At 42.1% G+C, this 21,181-nt stretch overlaps 2 protein-coding genes across 7 annotated transcripts in view; both read right to left on the bottom strand.

Annotated features, from left to right (window-relative positions):
- Nucleotides 1-21,181, bottom strand: part of LOC134210699 (neurocalcin homolog) — a 493,920-nt gene that overhangs the window by 357,502 nt on the left and 115,237 nt on the right. The gene's annotated exons all lie outside the window — the stretch shown is intronic.
- LOC134210698 (neuronal calcium sensor 2) overlaps nt 1-21,181 on the bottom strand; it is a 413,535-nt gene that overhangs the window by 290,024 nt on the left and 102,330 nt on the right. The window contains exon 1 of one of the 3 annotated variants that reach the window (XM_062686918.1): nt 1,838-2,104. The exons of the other annotated variants lie outside the window; for them this stretch is intronic. The gene's annotated coding sequence lies outside the window, so the exon portion shown is untranslated. Of the gene's footprint in view, nt 1-1,837; nt 2,105-21,181 lie in introns of those variants that run through there. 3 annotated transcript variants of the gene reach the window in all.

Here is a 21,181-nt window from a genome sequence, read left to right as displayed (position 1 = left end):
CAGTCATTTCACACTTTTCACAGTGAGACGTTAGAATGAAAAACGCGAAGCAAGCAATGAGAAAGGAACACACTTCTCACTGTGCAAAGTTTCCTGTATTTTGAATTTGTTAAAACATTGAGTTGACCGTAAAAATCACGTAAAAATGCACAAAAATCAATGAATTATCAAGAGGTATTTAGCTAGCTGTTGAAACTAAAGTAGATCAAAAATTTGTGACAATCTAACCAAGCAAAAAAAGGGTCCAGTGTACTTGAAAGTAAGCAGTACATTTGTTTGCCTTTCTCGTACACCAAGGTGTAACGAAAAGGCTATATATTCACTTCCAAGACGATTTTGTGATAGAAGGTCCGGAGACCCATAGTGTTATATACCAATCGACTCAGCTCGACGAATTGAGATGATGTCTGTCTGTGTGTATGTATGTGCGCAAAATAAAACTCACTCATCTTTTAGGCACTTATCTTGATCCGATTTGTTTGCAATAAGTTGCATTCGACGGGGAATCCTGTCCCATTGTTTCCTATTGAAAATTGGCCAGATCGGACTATGGGATCAAAAGTTATGGCCAAAATACGATTTATATACAAAAAGCACGCTAAGAGATTCTCACTCAAGTAGTTTTTTAGTATATCTTATAGATAGTGGAATATATAGATGAGCGAAGATAAATCCTCTATCTCCAAACGAACTGTCAAACGTGTCTCCAAACGAGCATGACGTCACGGCTTCAATGAACATATTAAGGAGTGTGATGTCATATGCGCCTGGTACACGATCAAAAAACGAACCCAACCATGCTTTCGCTCATCTATAGATTCTACTATCTATAGTATATCTAATGTACGAGAAAGGCACAACCAGCGCTAGGTGGATCAGGATATTGGCCACCCATGATGGATTGGGTATCAAACTTCAGCATTTTGCACCAAAAGTAGACTTATGGCATTCAATTCCGTTGGAATTGGTTTTCCTTTGACATTTCGATGCCTTTCGAAAAATCTGCTTATTTCATGAAATCACAAACATTGACGATCAGAGAATCAAACTTTTTTATTATTCAAGACACTGAGCTCTATCACTCTTAAATATGATTTTATTGGTATTGGCTGGAACCGGATGTTATCCAGATTTTTTTTTGTAAAGCTAAGCGTTAGACATCATGATTTCCAATATATATTTTTCTGAAAAATAATGTCTTGAAAAAAGCTGTAGACTGATGCAAAGATGAAGGATATTGTTTTTTCTTGTCAAGTGGCCGAGATTGATGCTTCCGGAGGATTCCTGAAAGTATCGGACCTGTATATATCACCAGAATCATAATTGGACATCATAATTCTACATATATTGGAAAATGCTGAAAATTGAAACCAATTTTACCAATGTTTGTGATTTTTTAAAATATACTAGCTGAGATTCAACGGCTCACATTTCATTGCATGCTCTATCTACGGTCGACGTTTGATTAAACGTTTCCTCCAGATTTATCATCCGTACTAACAACACGGTGTTATACAGTTTATCTATGTTTTAAAAACACTTCAAATTGATTCAAATTCCTAACATATATTTTGATCTATATAATTATCCTTCCATCAATTCAAAAACAATCTTCCAAAGTACAACCCTAGCAAACTATTTTAAACGAACATCGTAAAATTTAGAACCTACAGAGAGTGAGAGTGACTGTTCAAGACCACCCAACACTCATGATGATCTACGTCTCATCGCTCTCATCACCATCTAACAACACATACAAACGATCAAAATAGCTCCAAAGCTCCCCATATATTAAGGAAACCCACCCTTTAATAGGGTACTCACACCACCAACTAACCTTATTTTTTCCTCTACTCTGCTGTCGAACTTTACACTGGATTACAAAGAACTCCCAGTCCCTTCGCAAACTCAGGATGCTATCTCCAGAGTTCCTACCCAACTGTCTGTTACAATAAACACCACAATTTAACCACTGCTATCAGCTCCGACTAATTACACTACCACCGTGGTTAATGCGTTGCACTAAATCCAGCTAAAGCACCAGCACTAATCGCGATTTCAAACAGCCGCCCGAATCGACCCGAGGAAAAGCAAAACTACCTGTCAACCAGCAGAGCAGTCAGTGAGCGAACAAGGTACACTAACGTCACACCAACAGAAACATGAACGGAAAAACGGAAGCTGCTCCTTTCCAAGCAGCAGCCGATAGAGCGCCGGAGAATCCTGTGGATACCACGACGGCCCCCCAACGGGATAGGTGTGTTGGTGAGAAAGGCGAACAACAATACCCACCATGTTGCTGCTGCTGCTGTTGCTGGAACCTGTTCAATGATGAGAGAGAGAGAACGGAGCCTACAAGAGATGCGCCGCACGAATGCGCACCAGAGAGGTGGTAAAACGTACGAAAGCCCTTTGGAGTCTGCATACCCATACACATGACCGAATATGCTTTCAACTAAGACGTAATGTAAAGATGAAAGCCTTTTGAAAACTTTCCTCTGGGTGAAAGCTTTCCCAGTGCGAAGTTCGATGGAAGAAACTTTTCATCAAGGCAGGTGACCGACCACCCCCTGAAGCGGCTCGGTGGAGACGCATGGTTGCCCGATTACACACTTTCCATATTTGAGCTTCAAATAATGATATGCGAAAAATTCGATAAATCTAAACACAATAATTAAAACGGGGAGAATTATCGACGTTTGGATGAGTAATCAGAAGAGCCTCACTGCCGCCGGAGTAATTTCCTATGATGATATCATGCAGGCAGCTAGCATACGGAGGGCAGTGCAGCCACACCACTCGGTTACGACCGGATAAATCTCAGCTGGAGAACAGGGCCAAACCGAAATGCCATAGTGTGCTGATGTCATACTATGCGGATGCCGTTTCGAAAGATGCTACTAACCTACCGGACTCTTCGAAGACAGCTTGACGCTATGACATCACGGCGACACAGGACGATGAAGTGTTTTAGAAATTTTGCACTTGAACGTAAATTATGGAACCAAACGAAGGTGAAGGTGAGGCATGCGTTTCGGAGGGCAATAAAATGTATTGAGGGTTTAAACATAGTAGTAATAAATACTGTGAGAAGCAGTATTGAAAATTGCCTAATTTTGCAGAGAGCTTGATGAAGTGAATGGAGGAATATAACTGCTATTCCAAAACGAACAAAATTCGAGGCGAAATATGTTACGTACGACTTGTACGCTTATTATATGCACTTGTGGCATTTATTTATTGATATCATATATGTATACTTTTTTCCGATTTCTCTAAAACAAATTGCAATACAAAATACTTAGTACGAGAAAGGCAAAAAACAACAACTGTCCATTTCAAAATTTAAAAAAAAATGAATATTCAAGAACTGAATATACACAAAAATAAATTACACAATTCGCATTCGTTTCGTTTAAAGTATCGGTCTGAAAATCGACCTCCCCTCCGGTGTAATCAGTTACTACTCGTCTTAGTCGAGTGAAGTACAGCACATTGAAGAAGGCATCGCTGTTAAGGTCGAAATGCGTATACGTTACTCGTTTTATGATGATGTAGATGCTGTTTCATTCGAGCTGGTGATTTCAGAACCACTTGAGGTCCATTTTGAAAGACTGATGTGATTTCAGAAAGTTGGCTCAGGCTGGCACGTTTCCCTCCAATTGGGAGATTTGTGCCTTCATTGCCTTTCTTATCATTTACCTGACGGAAACATAGATATGTAAACACAGATATGTAGACACAGTATCCATGAATTTTTGTATAAATTAGCATCATGTTGTTTTAATTATACTGCCGCTAACCTCAAGTCGAGCACATCTGTATATGGGCCTCCATATACACATGTGCTCGACTTGCGGTTAGCGGCAGTATAGTTCGTAATAGAATCTAATCCATCGTAACTGCTGATCACTGGAGTGTGTACAGTAAGATTCCAATGCAATGTTGGAAGAATGATAGAAGAAAAATACAAGCTAATCGAATAATTGATGTTGGGATAATAAAGTGTACTCATTCGTCGCCAACTGAATAGGGGAAAAGTGGGTAAAACCGATACCTTTAGCTACTTTACAGCTCACCAATCTATGAAGCAATTTTCCGGTTCATGAGATCTCACAACAATATTTCTTGATAGAATTTGATTTCTGATGACAACGCGAGCAGTCCACTTTCAAGCCGAAACGGTTGGCTACTCTAACATAATCCTTTGGATGCCAAAATAGTCAACGTGTAATATAAAGAAGACGCCTTCTATAAGAAAATGATAAGCGACTACAAAGTCCTTTTTGTGCGTATTTAGAGATTTACATGTTGTTATGGTGATTTTGTGAATATGCGGTTTTAACACGCAAATGTTGTGTTATCTGTATGAAAACCCGAATTATTTTGGTAAAAATTTGTTCAAACTTCAGAACACTATAGAGGATGTAACTAGACCAACATTTGAAAAGGGCGTAGCAGCCAAAATTTATTCCTTCTTATTCTCAGCATTTTGGGCGTTTTTTCCTTAACCCTTAAATGCGCAATGTTTTTTTAAAACAACATACTGAAAATACGTTTATGTCAATGAATGTAATGGTTATTTGCGCTAAAACATTTTCGACGATTTCTAGAAATATCTTCACACAAAAAAATAGGCTTTAACCATACTATACTCAAGAAAATCGACATATATTTTATGGCAAAAATCCATGTATTTTCAAATATCGTCGGCACATACTTAATTGCATACAAATTCACACAGCGCCATCGTGCACGCTATGTGCGAGCAGGAACCAGATACACAACCACGTCATGGGTGGGCCTGCTTGCCCGTTGAGTATTAGTACGAGCACGAGGAAGCAGTACAAGTAACGCAGCTCAACCTCAACCATTGTGCGGCCGCCCAGCAGTTGCTGTGGCAGTCGGTAGCAGAAGGGAGATCAGATGTAGCTATCCTGTCGGACCCGTACCGCATCCCCGCGGATAGCGGGAACTGGGTAGCAGACGGATCCAGAAAAGCGGCGATTTGTACGACGGGAAGATTTCCGATCCAGGAAGTGGAAAACACAAGAGGGTGCAGTTATAGCTAAGACAAATGGAGTGTACTACTGCAGCTGCTATGCACCGCCACCCAGATGGTCGATCGGCTGACATCAGACCTGGCAGGTCGCAAGCCAGTAGTCATTGCAGGGGACTTCAATGCGTGGGCGACGGAGTGGGGAAGCCGCCTTACTAACCGGAGAGGGCAAACGCTACAAGAGGCCTTAGCTAAGCTGGACGTCGTACTAGGAAACGACGGCTCCCGCAGTACCTTCCAGCGAAACGGAGTGGAATCGATAATAGATGTAACATTCTGCAGTCCAAGTTTGGCCGGTGTCCTGCAGTGGAGGGTCGACGACGGCTATACCCATAGTGATCATCTGGCTATCCGGTACAGGATAAGCAGCGAGCCAAAGAGAAGAAGTCGGGGAGTCACTCCCCCTACAACCAGAGCGTGGAAGGTCGCGCACTTCGACAGCAGAACCTTCAGTGAAGCTTTGCGCCTGGAGGAAAACACGGAAAGTTTGAGTGGGGATGAGCTGGCTGCGGTTCTGTCACGAGCGTGCGACGCTACCATGCCGAGGAAGACACGACCGCGGAATTGTCGACCATTTGTTCAAACTGGTGGAGCTAGCATATTGCAGCCCTTCGAGCAGCCTGCCTCCGGGCTAGAAGAAAAACGCAAAGGACACGCTCGGCGGAAGTGAGGAAGGAACGCATCGAGCAATTCAAAGCAGCGAGACTGGCTCTAAACAAGGCCATCAAAGAAAGCAAAAAAGCCTGCTTCTACAGACTGTGCCAGAGCGCCAATTCGAACCCATGGGGAGACGCCTATAGGGTGGTGATGGCCAAAACAAGAGGAGCACTGGCACCTCCCGACCGATGTCCAACGAGGCTGAAGACGATAATCGAAGCACTATGCCCGCACCACGGCCCAACCCATTGGCCGTCAGCAGCGAGGGTAGGAGCAAATGACGAAGCAGTGGCGAGGGTGACGGTAGAGAAGCTAATGACGGTGGCAAAGTCTCTGGACCCGAGTAATGGTGTTGAAGGCAGCCATAATGACTTACCCGGACAAGTTTAGGTTAGCCATGTAGAGGTGTCTGGACGAGTGGACATTCCCGGATATATGGAAGCGACAGCGTTTGGTTTTGTTACCGAAACCTGGTAATCCACAAGGAGACCCCTCAGCGTACAGACCAATCTGTCTAATAGACACGGTAGGGAAGCTACTGGAGAAGTTAATCCTGAACAGGCTGTCGCCGTACGTGGAGGAGATAGGAGGATTATCGAGTGAGCAATAATTATTCGGCTTTCGGAGAGGAAGGTCTACTCTGGGTGCCATTAAATCCGTAGTTGACACTGCAAAAGTCGCCATCGAATACAAGCGGCGTGGTATACGTTACTGCGCAGTAATAACACTCGATGTGCGGAATGCATTCAACAGTGCGTGCTGGATGGAGATCCCGAACTCGTTGCTTCGGCTGGGAGTACCGGTAAGGCTGTACAAGATTCTGGGAAATTACTTTCAGAATCGAGTATTGTTCTACGAGACAGACGAAGGCTTGGTTAGCGCCCCCATCACGGCAGGTCTCCCACAGGGATCAATTTTTGGGTCCATTGCTGTGAAACGTGATGTACGATGGCGTACTGAGGTTAAAGCTCCCACCAGGAGTCAAGTTAGTGGGATTTGGGATGACCGTGTACGGTGAATCCATTGACTGCAGCCTATTGGATCAGTCTAGTGGAGGAATGGTTGCGCAGCAGGCGCATCATAAAACGGAGATGAGAGTCGTTAATAACCGGGAATCGGTCAAGAGGCGACAATTAGAGTCGGCGGCTGCAACATCACCTCCAAGAGATCTCTGAAACAATTGGGGGTGATGCTCGACGATAAGTTGAGCTTTAAAAGTCACGTCGACTACGCCTGCAAGCGCGCGTCGACGGCGATAGCGGCACTATCGAGGATGATGGCGAACAGCTCTAGGGTGTGCTCCAGCAAGCGCAGGTTGCTGGCAAGCGTGGCGGTTTCAATACTACGATACGGAGGTCCAGCCTGGGGATCGGCGTTGAGTGTAAACTGCAACGTGCGAAAGCTGGAGAGTACTCATAGGCTAATGTGCCTGAGAGTCATCAGCGCATATCGCACCGTATCTCGCGAAGCGGCATGTGTACTCGCGGGCATGATGCCTATCAAACTGGTGGTGGAGGAAGACGAGGAGTGCTACGCCCTCAGGGGCACCGATAACGCTCGAAGGAATATCAAGGCAGCAACGGTAGCCAAATGGCAGAGGGAGTGGGACAACTCGGCTAAGGGAAGGTGGACCCATCGCCTAGTCCCAAGTGTGTCGGCATGGATTAGCAGACCTCATGGAGAGCTAAACTTTGGCTTGACCCAGTTCTTAACAGGCCACGGATGCTTCAAGTGGTACCTACACAGGTTCGGACACGCGGCTTCTCCCGCCTGTCCGCGATGCCCAGCATGACAGAAACGGTTGAACATATCCTGTTCACATGTCCCCGGTTTGAAACAGAGAGGCGTGCAATGTTGGAAGCATTTGGAACGGACACTACCACCGATAACATCGTCAGAAAAATGTGCCAGAACCCACAACAGTGGAGAGCGACGTCCAGGATAGCCGACATCCTACAACGAAGTTGGCCAATAGAGCAGCAGCAGGCAGCCTTCACGGATAGTGGATCATGACTACTCCGCCAAGGAAGGCTTAAATATATATGTCGATAATGAATGGGAACGCCAGCGCCAGCTACCGCGCGTAGCCTCAGAACGTGACGAAACGGACGGTTTCGGAGGAGCTCCCGCTTTCGGGGAACTTCTCGTAGGAGTAGGTTAGATCCGCCGTCGGGGACTATCTGAGTCGTTCGCGATCGGGGCGGGAGCTAAAAGGCTCAACGAATAAGGTGAGAGCTGAATGGCCCAAGGCAATCGAAACTCGGTTATTGGAGTATGCTAGGCCCACCGCCGGGGACCAGATAAGTAAATCGTGGCGTGCGAATGCACCTGCTCCGGGTCATCGGGGCACCATTGAACCGGAAGTTATCTCCACCCGGAATCCTTGGATTGACCTCGGCACTCGTCCGGTCACCCGTTGAGACGGGTCGTCGGTTACGGGGGAGCTTCCGACGTCGGGGAACTCCCCGTCGGTAGGCTAGGTCCACCGCCGGGGACCAGTTGAGTAGATCGTGGCGCGCGAATGCACCGGCTTCGGGTCGTCGGGGCACCACTGAACCGGAAGCTATCTCCACCCGGAATCTTTGGTCTGACCTCGGCACTCGTCCGGTCACCCGTTGAAGTGAGAATGTGCGTAGGACTTGAGCGTATCTATGAACATGCTAACCAGGTGAAAGTGTAGTGTTGGTAAGGTAACAGCCTCCCACGGATGCGGGTCGTCGGTATCGGGGGAGCTTCCGCCGCCGGGGACTAGAAAAATAAAGAATTCATAAAGGAAAAATATTATAACAAAACTTTGAATGTAATCTATTTTTGGTTTAAATGAAATCTTTTCTTTTTGCTACATATTGCTGATAATATTGAAGTCATTACCGTTTCCAAGTGGGGTTTCAATCGTTCACTAAAATAGTTAGCATAGTTTAAGTTTTTTGAGCAACTTTTCATCTTTGTAATATTTCCATCTTAACGTCTATTTCAATCTTCGAGGACTCGCAGTGTTGTAAAAGGTACATCACCTTTGAAAAAGCACGCTGTTCGTTCACAACAGAAACTGAACTGCGTGAGTGTTCAAAGACCATGCGAGCTCCGAAAAGTGAAAATAAACATATTCGAACAAAATAATTCACAAAACTATGCACTGCATATAATATAACATATAATGTTTCTAGTCAGGAATATAATGATTCTCATCAGGAAAATATTATCGGAAGAGATGATTTGATTCTAGATCTAACTAGACATTTACATTAGGAATAAGATAAAAATTATACTTAATAAACTGCAATTTGTTATTCCAACGGCCATCGTCTGGCAGCTAGCAAGCAATTGTACCGTAGAATCGTCTAAATGTGCAATTAATCAATCATTCAGGCATCGTACAGAGCTTCGCACAAGCTTGGCATTCCAAACTCGCCTGATTGTTCCGGGTCGACGGGAACTGCTGAGGCAGCACATAAGACCATCTTCAACCGTCCAAACCTTCCTATGTGTCCAACACCAAAAACGGCCTTATAAAATCACGAAATACACTTCTCTGTATTTCGCATGAACTACGGTATTGCCAGCCGAAACCTTGCTTTTCTGACACCGAATGAGGAAAATTTTGACGCGTGAAAAAAAAAGCTTCTAATTCCAGGCACAGACTCAGTGGCAGCGGAATTATTTTGCCTAAACTTTACTGCTTAATAGAAAATTTACGATCCAACTTGTTGAACACAATATTACGTGAATATTTTCGTTTTAAAGAGGTGAACCAAATTGCAACAGCTGGACGGAAAAACCTGCCGTTTCCATACTATACTCTACGAAAAACTCATACTAGAAAAGACAATCCAGGTTTACTTTATTATGTGACAGGCTCACCCCCAAGGGGTAACGGGCTTACCTGCACCTTTTCGAAGACATCAATGTTCTACATATTAATGTATTTTATCTATAAGTTGAAATGATCATACCAGTGTTGTGCTTAACCTTCTGTCTGTGCTCAAAAAAACTTACGATGTCTGTGCTCTGGGGTCAAATTGACCCCAAATTGAAATTGCTATAACTTTTTTAATGTTTGGTCGATTTTTGATTTTTGGGGCTGTTTTGAAAGATAATTTAATCATCTTACGTCGTAACCAAAGATTGACTATTGGTGGGCGGGTACATCGTGGGGAGGGGTTTTAGTGAACAAGGGTACGAAAACGGTGCTTTTTCATAATTATTTTACTTATATCCGCAAATCCTACCCATTTTGAACTGCACCTTTTCAAAAAGGTTATGCAGGAAGGCGTGTGCTTTGGCAAGAGGCGTTGATAAGTTAAGAACTTGGCCGGCAGGTGGTGGTATATTTGAATTCATTATTTTAGAGTACTCAAGATATTCCGATAGATAGAATTCTCCTCAGTGTAAATATTATTATCGCACAAATTTAAAACTTGTTAAAATGGCGTCTTGATCAAAGATCGTCTAGTGAGAATGGACTGTCATGTGACGGAAGTAATAATTGGGAATTTTACAAATAGGCGGCAAATTGGTTGATCTTTGGTTACGCATGTAGACTCAAAGGACTTAATTCCAGGGTTTTCTTGGATGACCTAAAACATATTCTGTGGACACATTCTATTATTTGCAGCATCGCTAAAGCAGGTTGAATACAAAGAAAGCTTTTGATGAACTCTACCACAATATTCATGTTTGCCAAAAATGCTACAAACCTAAATACATCATATCTCACATGGAACCATATACTCAAATATAACAGCTCACTAGCGCCGCATCTTGGAAGAAGTGCTCATTATATTGAGCACCGCTTTGTAATCCTGGACATCCTGAACAATGTTGCCGAATACAACTTGGGTGTAGGTATGAGGGATCTCAGGCTAAAGCAATATTTCAAACATGCAAGAATATTGCAAGTACACTAGCGCCGCCTATTTGTAAGTTTCCTAATTATTTATTCCGTCACATGACAGTCCATTCCCACCAGACGAACTTTGTTAAAGACGTCATCTTTACAAATTTCAAATATGTGCGATAAGAATATTTACAATGAGGAAAATTCCATATATCGGAATTACTTGAGTAGTCTAAAATAATGAATTCAAATATACCGCCACCTAGCGACCAAGCTCTAAACTAATCAATGCTACATGTCAAAGCACACGCCTTCCTGCATAACCTTTTTGAAAAGGTGCAGTTCAAAATGGGTAGGATTTTCAGATATGAGTAAAATAAGCATGAAAAATCACTGTTTTTGTACCCTTTTTTACGAAAACCCCTCCCCGCGATGTACCCGCCCACCTATAGTCAATCTTTGGTAACGACCTGAAAGATGATTAAATTATCTTTCGAAACAGCCCCAAAAATCCAAAATTGACCAAACATTAAAAAAGTTATAGCAATTTCAATTTGGGGTCAATTTGACCCCAGAGCACAGACAACGTAAGTTTTTTGAAAAAAGCACACTGTAGCGCATATTTTCAAGATTTTTCAAACGAATTTCTACCTAGGAGACAGATCTCGGCGAGTTTTACCAAACTACCAAAAATTAGGAGAATCGGTTGAAAACTAAAAAAATGGCAGCCACTCAAAGTGGCCTGGGGTCATATTGACCTCAGAGCACAGACAAAAGGTTAATCATTATCAGACGATCATGATTGTAATTTTCATGTGAAAACTTTTCACGTGAAAACAGTAGGCGAGTTGTCGCCAGCGACAACTTCTTAAGGTCACTCCTGACAGAATCTAAGTTTCAAAGTGCTCGCGTTTTCGGGGGCACACCACTCGATACGGAAGCAACGCACAATTTTATTTTTTCACGCATGCTGCGACGCAGCAAAGCTGAATCAACAAAAATGACAGTTCATTCAAAGTTAATTGCCTATATGCCGGGTATTAAGCCACCCGGAGTGGAAATTAATTACATTGTGTACAAAAATACATTTGAGAGAGTTAGTTCTGAAAATGTATTGCGAGAGATCGGCTGGTACCTGGTGCTGGGAATTTGGTTTCATCAGTACCCGCTAAGCTGCGGTGGACGACGGAGGTCCTTCGTAGCTTAGTAGCCTGTCATCACCTGTCATGCGAACTGGGGTCGTGGGATCAAACCCCACCGAAGGGGCGGTTACCCTCCAATACCTTTTCCGAACTAAATCTATCACATGTTGTACATATGCATAATCAAGTTTCAGACATAGTAATAAAAATGACAGTTGTCCGCCGCCTCCGTATCGAGTGGTGTGCCCCCGAAAACGCGAGCACTTTAAAACTTGGATTCTGTCAGGAGTGACCTTAAATTTTGTACTCAAACGATAATAAACACAGAATTTTCATTCAATCATTAATCTTCACTAATATCAGCTAATTGTCAAAAGTCCCGTTATTCTTCTATTCGGCGTTATAGTTTCATGGTAGTAAGGAAAAAGAGTTTAAAATGTAACGGTAAATACTTCAGATCAAGCTACGATTTTCAAACAATTCTAACTCGCTGGTGAGTTTTTATCACTTGATAATTTAAAAGTAAAATTGCGGGTGAGTTTGATCATCTTCGATTTTTCTAAAATTTGATTTTTCTCATCCCTGGATCAAACTTCAATGTTTACAACGCATACATATGAAAGATAATGACCTAAAGAAGTGTTTTCCAAAGTCCCCACGTTCAAACCAAATGTTCAAGATTACAAGAAGCCCTCCTTATATAAAAACCGGCAAATCAAGTAACGGAAAACGATAAACAGTTTCATCCTTGGAAAAGGCCAAATATACAGGCCGAAACGTCGGACAAAACAAAACTCAATCAGACTGAGAAAGCCATACAATATAACATTTAACGTGAAATTAAAAAAAAATCAACCAATGACAAATTGCCATCTGATTAGAGGAGGATTCGGTTTATAATAGAGCATGGATCTTCTTCTTCTTCTTCAATGGCTCTACAATCCGTTCCAGTTGGACTGCTTTTAAACTTAGTATTCTATTAGTATTTCCTCAGTTATAACATCCTAGACCGGACAGAGAATCAAACTCGCTATCTTCGGATTGGCAATCCTACGCCTTTGCTCGCAAGGCTACTGGAGACCCCAAAGAGCATGGATATTCAACACAAACATAATGTTTCGTTCTGAAATTTCGAATTGATTGTTATTTCCTGTTCCAATGAATTATTGTGCGAGTGTAATCTTTCTCGGCTTTTTCAGCTGCAACTGAATCTCTTCAATTCTTTGAAAAATGTGAAGGCAACATTTCGCACGATATCGATGCAAAGTGATGGACATCGATATGAAAAATCTATAGCTTACATGGCTTCGAATGAATTCGTCATACAATAAATTCCATTATGTTTTACCAAGCACACGTATGTCATTGAAAAATGCAACGTGCTCCTTTTACTGGCCCAAATAGCCGTTTGATTCGTGCGATGCCGGCAAACTGTTGGAAACAATCCGATGGATGGGTCATTAAAAATTGGACCCTTCGGCAGTATTTGTTTTACAGATTTTTCATAATATCCCCTTTGGCAGGCACTACTGATTGATTTATGGACAACAAACCGAGTGAACCTACTCGTTGTTACTAATCAGATAAATTAAATATCAACCTTCTGGAGTCCCCTTTCGAGCGCAAGCCAGGTGATCATGCCACAGCCCGAAGCGAATTTGTTATGCAGATTAACCACGTGTTCGCTGATTGTAAACATTTGTATTCAATGTGCGTTACGGGTAGCTATCACCGCATGTACAGCACGCTTTTGCGATGAACTGTGAAGAGGATAAAAAATAATTTAATCAGACCTGGTGGAGGAGGTGACGTCGAGCATGACGCAGATGCACTAAAGTGTTGTAAGTGCAATAAACAGACATTTGTCTTCAATATTTGGGGGTGTTCGATTTTTTTGAACATATATACCTTTCAAAAAGGAATTAATTAAAAAAAAAAACATGCAGTTTACCATCCGATTCTGGATAGAGAACGATGAACTATCAAAATTGAAAAATCTAAGTATTCAGTTACTTTGTCTTTACAGAACTTTCATCCACCTGTCTGTGAAAGAAGCAACGAGCATGCAGTTCTCCATTACAACTATCTTTCCAAGTAAATACAGGTACATTGCTGATGAAATTTCAACGAACCTCTACTTCTATATGTCTTCGACGCAAATGGTTATAAGCCAATTTAAATTCTCCGACAGCTTTACAACCATTAGTCTTTCCAATCCCCAACCGAATAAATCTACCAACTAGGGTTGCCATAGAATACTGCATATGTAATCCCTTCATCCAAGGACGAACATCTTTCAACCCTACTTCGAACAACCTTGTCAACCGAAACAGGCACCGAGAAGCCATCTTTCGTCGAGTAAACTGCTTCAACCCTTACCCTTCGAAACATGGCTCAATCATCGCACAGCCCTTCGGCCAGAATTTGCGGTCCCGGGTTTGCCTGTCAGAGCAGTTAGCCGCTTTACTTTGGCTTGCTAGGAAATCTGTGTGCAAATTGAATTAAAACAAATGTTTATCTTTTCCCTCGGGCAACCATCTCACACTTGGCAGCGGAGCCACTTCCAGACGCAAATCTGCCATCCCTGAAGAAGATAAACACTTCCCCGGCAACCCCGCACGATCGCACGCTCGAAATCCTCTACTCCTGCTGCGGTTTCATTGCTATCTTCCGCAGGCCATCGCCGTTACATACAGTGACCACCACCCGAGCTCACAATGTGCTTCATCTGCGGTCCAGCTTCCAATCACCGGAGAGAGAGCACCACGCCATAGAACGACAACGCAAGGAATAGAAATGGAGAGGAACTCTTCCACGATACCAGAGCTAATCAAATTAGCATTCTCCGGATGCTGATGGCAGCGATGAAAAACTTTCCCCCACACTAAAGGACGACGACGACGGATGCGAAAAGGCATGCAGCTTTAAACTGGTCAACTACGTTCTCGAGTGGGGTTTTCCTCTTGAGTGCATACACACACGTGGACATCCATATTGGAGCAAGTGCAAACTTGTTCTTCCTCTATTCATTGGGTGTACATTCGAGTAAACGGAGATAGCAAACGATGAGGACTTTTGGAATCTACGTGAATTTCTTCGAAGCTATTTGTTTGAGTTCCTTCCTGGCTTTACACCCTGAATTTTTTTTTCACTAAAATATATTTATATAAAAATCTACTACTTCTACTACTTCTTCTGAACCACTTGACCGATTTCAACCAAATTTGAAACACACATTCACTATCTTCAGAGAAAGCTAACAAAGAGGGAAGGATGGTAATTGGAAAAGGTGGGAGGATGAGGGGAAAGGGGAACTATTTAGAAAACAATGAAAACAGTGTAATTTTTAACCCCCAGGTCCGATTTCAACCAAATAAATTGAAGACACATCCTCTATTCCAAGGTTAAGATAACAAATGGGGGAAGGAGGGTCATTATGATAAGGGGGAGGTTGTGGAGGGGAACTCTTTAGAAAACGAGAAAACTAAGGTAACTTTTAACCCCCAGGTCCGATTTCAATCAGATTTGGAACACACGGTTTCTATCCCCGGATAACCAAGGGGTCGAGAGAGTCATTGGGAAACGGGGGAAGAATTGGGGACCCGAGCAGCACAGATATTGCACAAAGATCACAGTAACTTATATGTGACCGGATTGAGTTACAATTGGGTTGCTGCAACTAGTTTCACTTGACTTGTGTTGCTTGGAAAGAGAGGGTGTTTATTATTTAGTTAACGATCTTTTGTAACTTTTGAGCCGCTCAACCGATTTCCACCAAATTTGGAACACTTATTCTCTGTCATAAGACGATTATATAACAGATGGGAGAGCCATTGGAGAGAAGAGGGAGGGACATGTTAATGAAACGAACGTTTTTACATACCTGTTAAACGCAACATTTAAACCAAATTTGGGACACGTACTCTCAATCCTAAGGGGACGATTATAGAGGAGTTGGAGGGTCATTGGAAAAAACGGGAGGTGGTTACTAGGCGTGAAGTATATTATTTAGAAAACTACCACTTCGGTAAAACTTCTGAACCCCTTGACCGATATCCTCAAAAATTGGAACATATATCCTTTAGCCCAGCGGTTCTCAACCTTTTTCTCGAAAGGTACCCCTTCGAACTTTTCAATTCATTGAGGTACCCCTTATTTTTTCAGTATCCAGTTTTCCGCGAGTGGTAATGGCCGCTAGATTGCCTGTGGGTTAGTCTCTGATTTGACGTTTGTGGAAGTCAACTGCACCCACCATTTTAGGCATTCTGACCAATGTGGTAAATAAGAAGGTGCTGATGCAGTGGATTCACGCCTTCCTATTTACCTGGATAAATGAAAATAAGCGTAAAAAAATACATGAAAAAGGGATTTGGAAACTATCGGAATGTACGGCTCTCCAAAAAGTCATCTGAAATCTTTGTTATTCTGTGAAACTTTCTAATTCAAATTCAGTTTATACATCAAGCTTCCTACAAAACATTCAGGACTATTTGAGGCTTCCGAGCTTCTTAGAAGGAGGCTTTCGAGTTTCATGAAAGAAGGCTTCCAAACCTCTTGAAAGGAGACTTCCAAGCCTCTTGAAGGGAGACTTCCGAGCCTCTTGAAAGGAGGTTCCTGACTCCTTGAAATGAGGTTTCTGAGCCTCTTGAAACGAGGCTTCCAAGGAGAAGGCTTCCGAGCCTCTTGGAAGGAGGCTTCCGAGCCTCTTGGAAGGAGGCTTCCGAGCCTCTTGGAAGGAGGCTTCCGAGCCTCTTGGAAGGAGACTTCCAAGCCTCTTGGAAGGAGACTTCCAAGCCTCTTGGAAGGAGACTTCCAAGCCTCTTGAAAGGAGACCTCCGAGCCTCTTGAAAGGAGACTTCCGAGCCTCTTGAAAGGAGGCTTCCGAGCCTCTTGGAAGGAGGCTTCCGAGCTTCTTGGAAGGAGGCTTCCGAGCCTCTTGAAAGGAGGCTTCCGAGCCAAGGAGGCTTCCGAGCCTCTTGGAAGGAGGCTTCCGAGCTTCTTGGAAGGAGGCTTCCGAGCCTCTTGGAAGGAGGCTTCTGAGCCTCTTGGAAAGAGGCTTCCGAGCCTCTTGAAAGGAGGCTTCCGAGCCAAGGAGGCTTCCGAGCCTCTTGGAAGGAGGCTTCCGAGCCTCTTGGAAGGAGGCTTCCGAGCCTCTTGGAAGGAGGCTTCCGAGCCTCTTGGAAGGAGGCTTCCGAGCCTCTTGGAAGGAGGCTTCCGAGCCTCTTGGAAGGAGGCTTCCGAGCCTCTTGGAAGGAGGCTTCCGAGCCTTTTGGAAGGAGGCTTCCGAGCCTCTTGGAAGGAGGCTTCCGAGCCTCTTGGAAGGAGGCTTCCGAGCCTCTTGGAAGGAGGCTTCCGAACCTCTTGGAAGGAGGCTTCCGAACCTCTTGGAAGGAGGCTTCCGAACCTCTTGGAAGGAGGCTTCCGAACCTCTTGGAAGGAGGCTTCCGAGCCTCTTGAAAGGAGGCTTCCGAGCCTCTTGAAAGGAGGCTTCCGAGCCTCTGGAAAGGAGGCTTCCGAGCCTCTTGAAAGGAGGCTTCCGAGCCTCTTGAAAGGAGGCTTCCGAGCCTCTTGAAAGGAGGCTTCCGAGCCTCTTGAAAGGAGGCTTCCGAGCCTCTTGAAAGGAGGCTTCCGAGCCTCTTAAAGGAGGCTTCCGAGCCTCTTGAAATGAGGCTTCCGAGCCTCTTGAAAGGAGGCTTCCGAGCCTCTTGAAAGGAGGCTTCCGAGCCTCTTGAAAGGAGGCTTTCGAGATGCAAAAGGAGGCTTTCAGCCTCTTGCAATGAAGATGTTTTTGTTTTAATTCTAGATTAAGTTCAACACCGAGATTATAATTCAGAAACATATTTTTAATATATTATTCAACAGTTTGTTTCAATCAAATAGATTGTTTTTTAAGATTGTTTGAATTTTTGTCCCCGAGCTCTTCATACACTGTGCAGGTTGTGGTGGGCTTTGATTTACAAATCGTCGAGCATATTATGTACAATAGAAAGTTTTTGAATAAAAAAATATATACAATTATCAAAATTTTATCAATATTTTTTTTTGAAAACTCATGTGTGAATATGTACATAAATTAATGTCCAAGCCGGGTGGCTTAATCCCCGGAATATAGGCAACTAACTTTGAATGAACTGAATATTTTTTTATTGGAATTGTAATACATCCGCCATTACGCATTTTTGTCCAAGGTACCCCCTGAGGTCAGCGAAGGTACCCCTAGGGGTACATGAACCCCAGATTGAGAACCGTTGCTTTAGCCTAAGCAATTCTTTTAATTGAAAAATTCCCAAAAAAAAACATTTTCCTGGAAATAATCCTCGAAAATAACATTTTCTGCAAGTATCATATCCTTGAAAACATTTCTCCGGAAATGGCATTTCGCCCGAAAATGACAATTTCTCGAATATGCCATTTCTCAATAAAAATTCCGCAGATGTGACATTTCCACGAAAATGAAAACAATCAGTTTTGAAGGTGACATTTTCCCGAATATGACATTTCGTCGAATATGACAATGCCCCTGACGGGACAAAACGTCGAAAAGAACAAAAGAACGAAAGGGAGAAAAGGTCGAAAAGGACCAAAGGTCGAATGGACAAAAGGTCTATCAAGAACAAGTTAATAACAAGTAGGGTGTATTCCAAATGAATTTATGAAATGCATTTAACTTTAAGTAAAAATAACGCACTCATCTAATCAATCAAAGTTGAAGAATGAGCAATTTTCTAAGAAGGAGAAATAACTATGAGACAATATTATGAATATCTAGATAGTTCTGAAATAGATAAAAAGGATTGTTAATAAGAAATGAATAAAGCTTGTATTTTGCGAGACAGAGTTGTCCTATACTACGCAGGCGCACGCATTGAAAATATACCGGCGTATAATACACGCCGGTGAATTTTATCGAAGTGACATTTAGAAAACTCAAACATCCTTCTATTAGTGGTACTTATTGAATAAATTTTATTTAATTGTTAAAAATTGTAAAAACAAAGGAATAGAGTTTTTGCTAACTGTGTAGGGCAACTTTGGTGCTAGATTGATTCTCTCCGTTTCAGTTTCTTGTCAATTTCACACTTATGTCCCTTTCGACCTTTTGTCCCGTTCGACGTTTTGTCCTTTCGACCTTTTGTCCTGTTCGATGCTTTGTCCTTTCGACCTTTTTTTCATTTTCAACGTTTTGTCCTTTCGACATTTTGTCCCTTCGATCTTTTGTCTTTCAACCTTTTGTCCTTTCGACGTTTTGTCTTTCGACCTTTTGTCCCTAACCCGTGCAGCGGTGCCCTATTTTGCCAAATTACATTCCGGTTTTGAATTGTTTTGGTGCCCGTAGTTAAAAACACCTATATAAATATGAAAAAAAAAACAATTATGTCTCTCTCCCCTTAGATGTTTAATGTCCAACAATAATATTTTGAGAGCAACAAAATTTTGTTTGGATAGTTTTGAAGATTTTCAAAACATGTTTTTTTTAGTTTTGTTACATTTTAATATTTATTATTTATTATACCATACCCCCCCCCCCCCCCCCTTAACTTTTCTGAGAGCAGTTGGACATAATTTTAATTAAGAATTTGTAACGGCCTAGCTGAGAAAGTGTTTAATAAATGTTTTTCTGTGACGCGGCTATGATCCAGCTGTGGGATACAAAGCCGATAAAGCAATATATCTACTAAGCCGTTTCATTTTTATCATTGCCTAGATTCCTGCGTGATATTTTGCTTAGCTTTATATAAGTAAAGTAAAGTATTTATCTTCTTTACTCTATGAAGAATTCTACTTAAGGAATATAGGAGGAAAGTTAATTTTCGGCTCATGCACCTCCTTCGTACAATGGTTTATAAGTCCTTGTGGGTGAATATTTCTCAATTCTACCCAGATATAAATTCTCAGTTTTTTGGTATTTTCTGTTTCTCAGGAAAAACGAAAAAACACAAAGCACGAATTGCACGAAATTGACCTTTCCCACTAACCCTCATCCAGTTCCACCAACCTGTCAGACAAGTGGCTTGTATGTACACGCTTTCCTCCATTTAGGCGATGTATTTCTGATCACGATTTCAATGTGTGGTTCGGTATATATGTTGAAAACTTCTTTTTACTTAAACGGCATTCTCTCATTTAAGCTTTTGCATACAAAACTATAAAGCTTGTAATAAGAGAATTAGAACTTCAAATTGAAATGAATTTTGCGTAGGAAATAAGACATAATATCATTATTTTCAACACATATTAATATAATTTAATGGATTTTCGGCTAAGTTTGAATTATTTTCAATGCTGTTATTACATCAAGGTGTATGATTTATTAACACAAAATTTGAATATCCTGATTTAAATAAAATGGTTTGGAAGCAATCTTTTTGACGTATTAAAAAAATAATATTTACCGCAAAGTTTCGAAATTCATGTGTATTCCATGTATGTTCCACAATCTTGGCATATTTTATTTCATTTTTTACTTGTCGCTATTTGTACATGTTGTAATCTACTAATGTTTAATTGAAAACAAAAATAAGACACTTAATATTCGGATGACCAGCTCAAACTAAACACCCGCATCGATGGAAGACTCCCTGTAGCTTCTGTGTCTCGTTGACCACCGTTGGTGATGCGTTGCCGCTTCGCTGCATTGAGAATAACTGTTTAAATTATATGCAATTATCGTTCTCTCTCCGGTACTACGTAGCTGGGATTCGTGCCGTGAGGTCCGGCACGTTGCCATCGACCGACCGTGTGTGGGTGGAGGTGGAATTAGCCGATGATAGCGCACCATCAGCTTATAATGGCGTTAATTACACTTTAGCTCCATTGAAAAAAGAGGGAGAGAGAGCGGGATGGAGTCAGAATATAATATGGAAATCTCAGCGGATTTGATAGTGCCATTAGTTGTCGGTGATGGACCGCAGGAACTGGCAGGATGGGGCTGGATTTAACGATTATTAATTTAACTTAAATTAAGAATAAATGTCGAGGAAGTCCAGCGGTACTGGTTAATGTTACACATTTCGAATGAATTGCGTAGCATTTTCTCATTTCTAATTCACTTTTTTTTTAGCAGAACCTAAACATGCATATTTTTACAAGAAAACATAAAATATAAATATTGTTCTCGCTTGCTGCGAAAAACATAAAGTAAAGTGTGAGCTTAAATTATCTTCAATAATATTGTTCTATCAAGCTCTGTATTTGGAATTTATAAAATATCAACTCTCATATGAACAGAAATATAATCATAAAAAAGACAATCGTGTCAGAATCAATCCTTCTTTGAAAACCACTAATGAACTGGTTATGCCAGAACTAACAATCACACATACACACAATTTAAAATTTAATTAAATTTTATTGCTACCACAGACGGTTGAATGAGAAATTGGTTCTACCCGCAAACAACATAACTGTTGAGGTTGAAACAATTGCAAGTCATTACTGATGCAGTCTGCCGTTATCCTCCCAAGTGTTATTTAATCCTCCCGCTTT

The sequence above is a fragment of the Armigeres subalbatus genome, chromosome 2, assembly GCF_024139115.2.
Source record: "Armigeres subalbatus isolate Guangzhou_Male chromosome 2, GZ_Asu_2, whole genome shotgun sequence".
In the NCBI taxonomy this organism is placed as follows: domain Eukaryota; kingdom Metazoa; phylum Arthropoda; class Insecta; order Diptera; family Culicidae; genus Armigeres; species Armigeres subalbatus.
The sequence above is the reverse complement of the archived record's forward strand: the minus strand, read 5'-3'. Positions and strand labels throughout refer to the sequence as shown.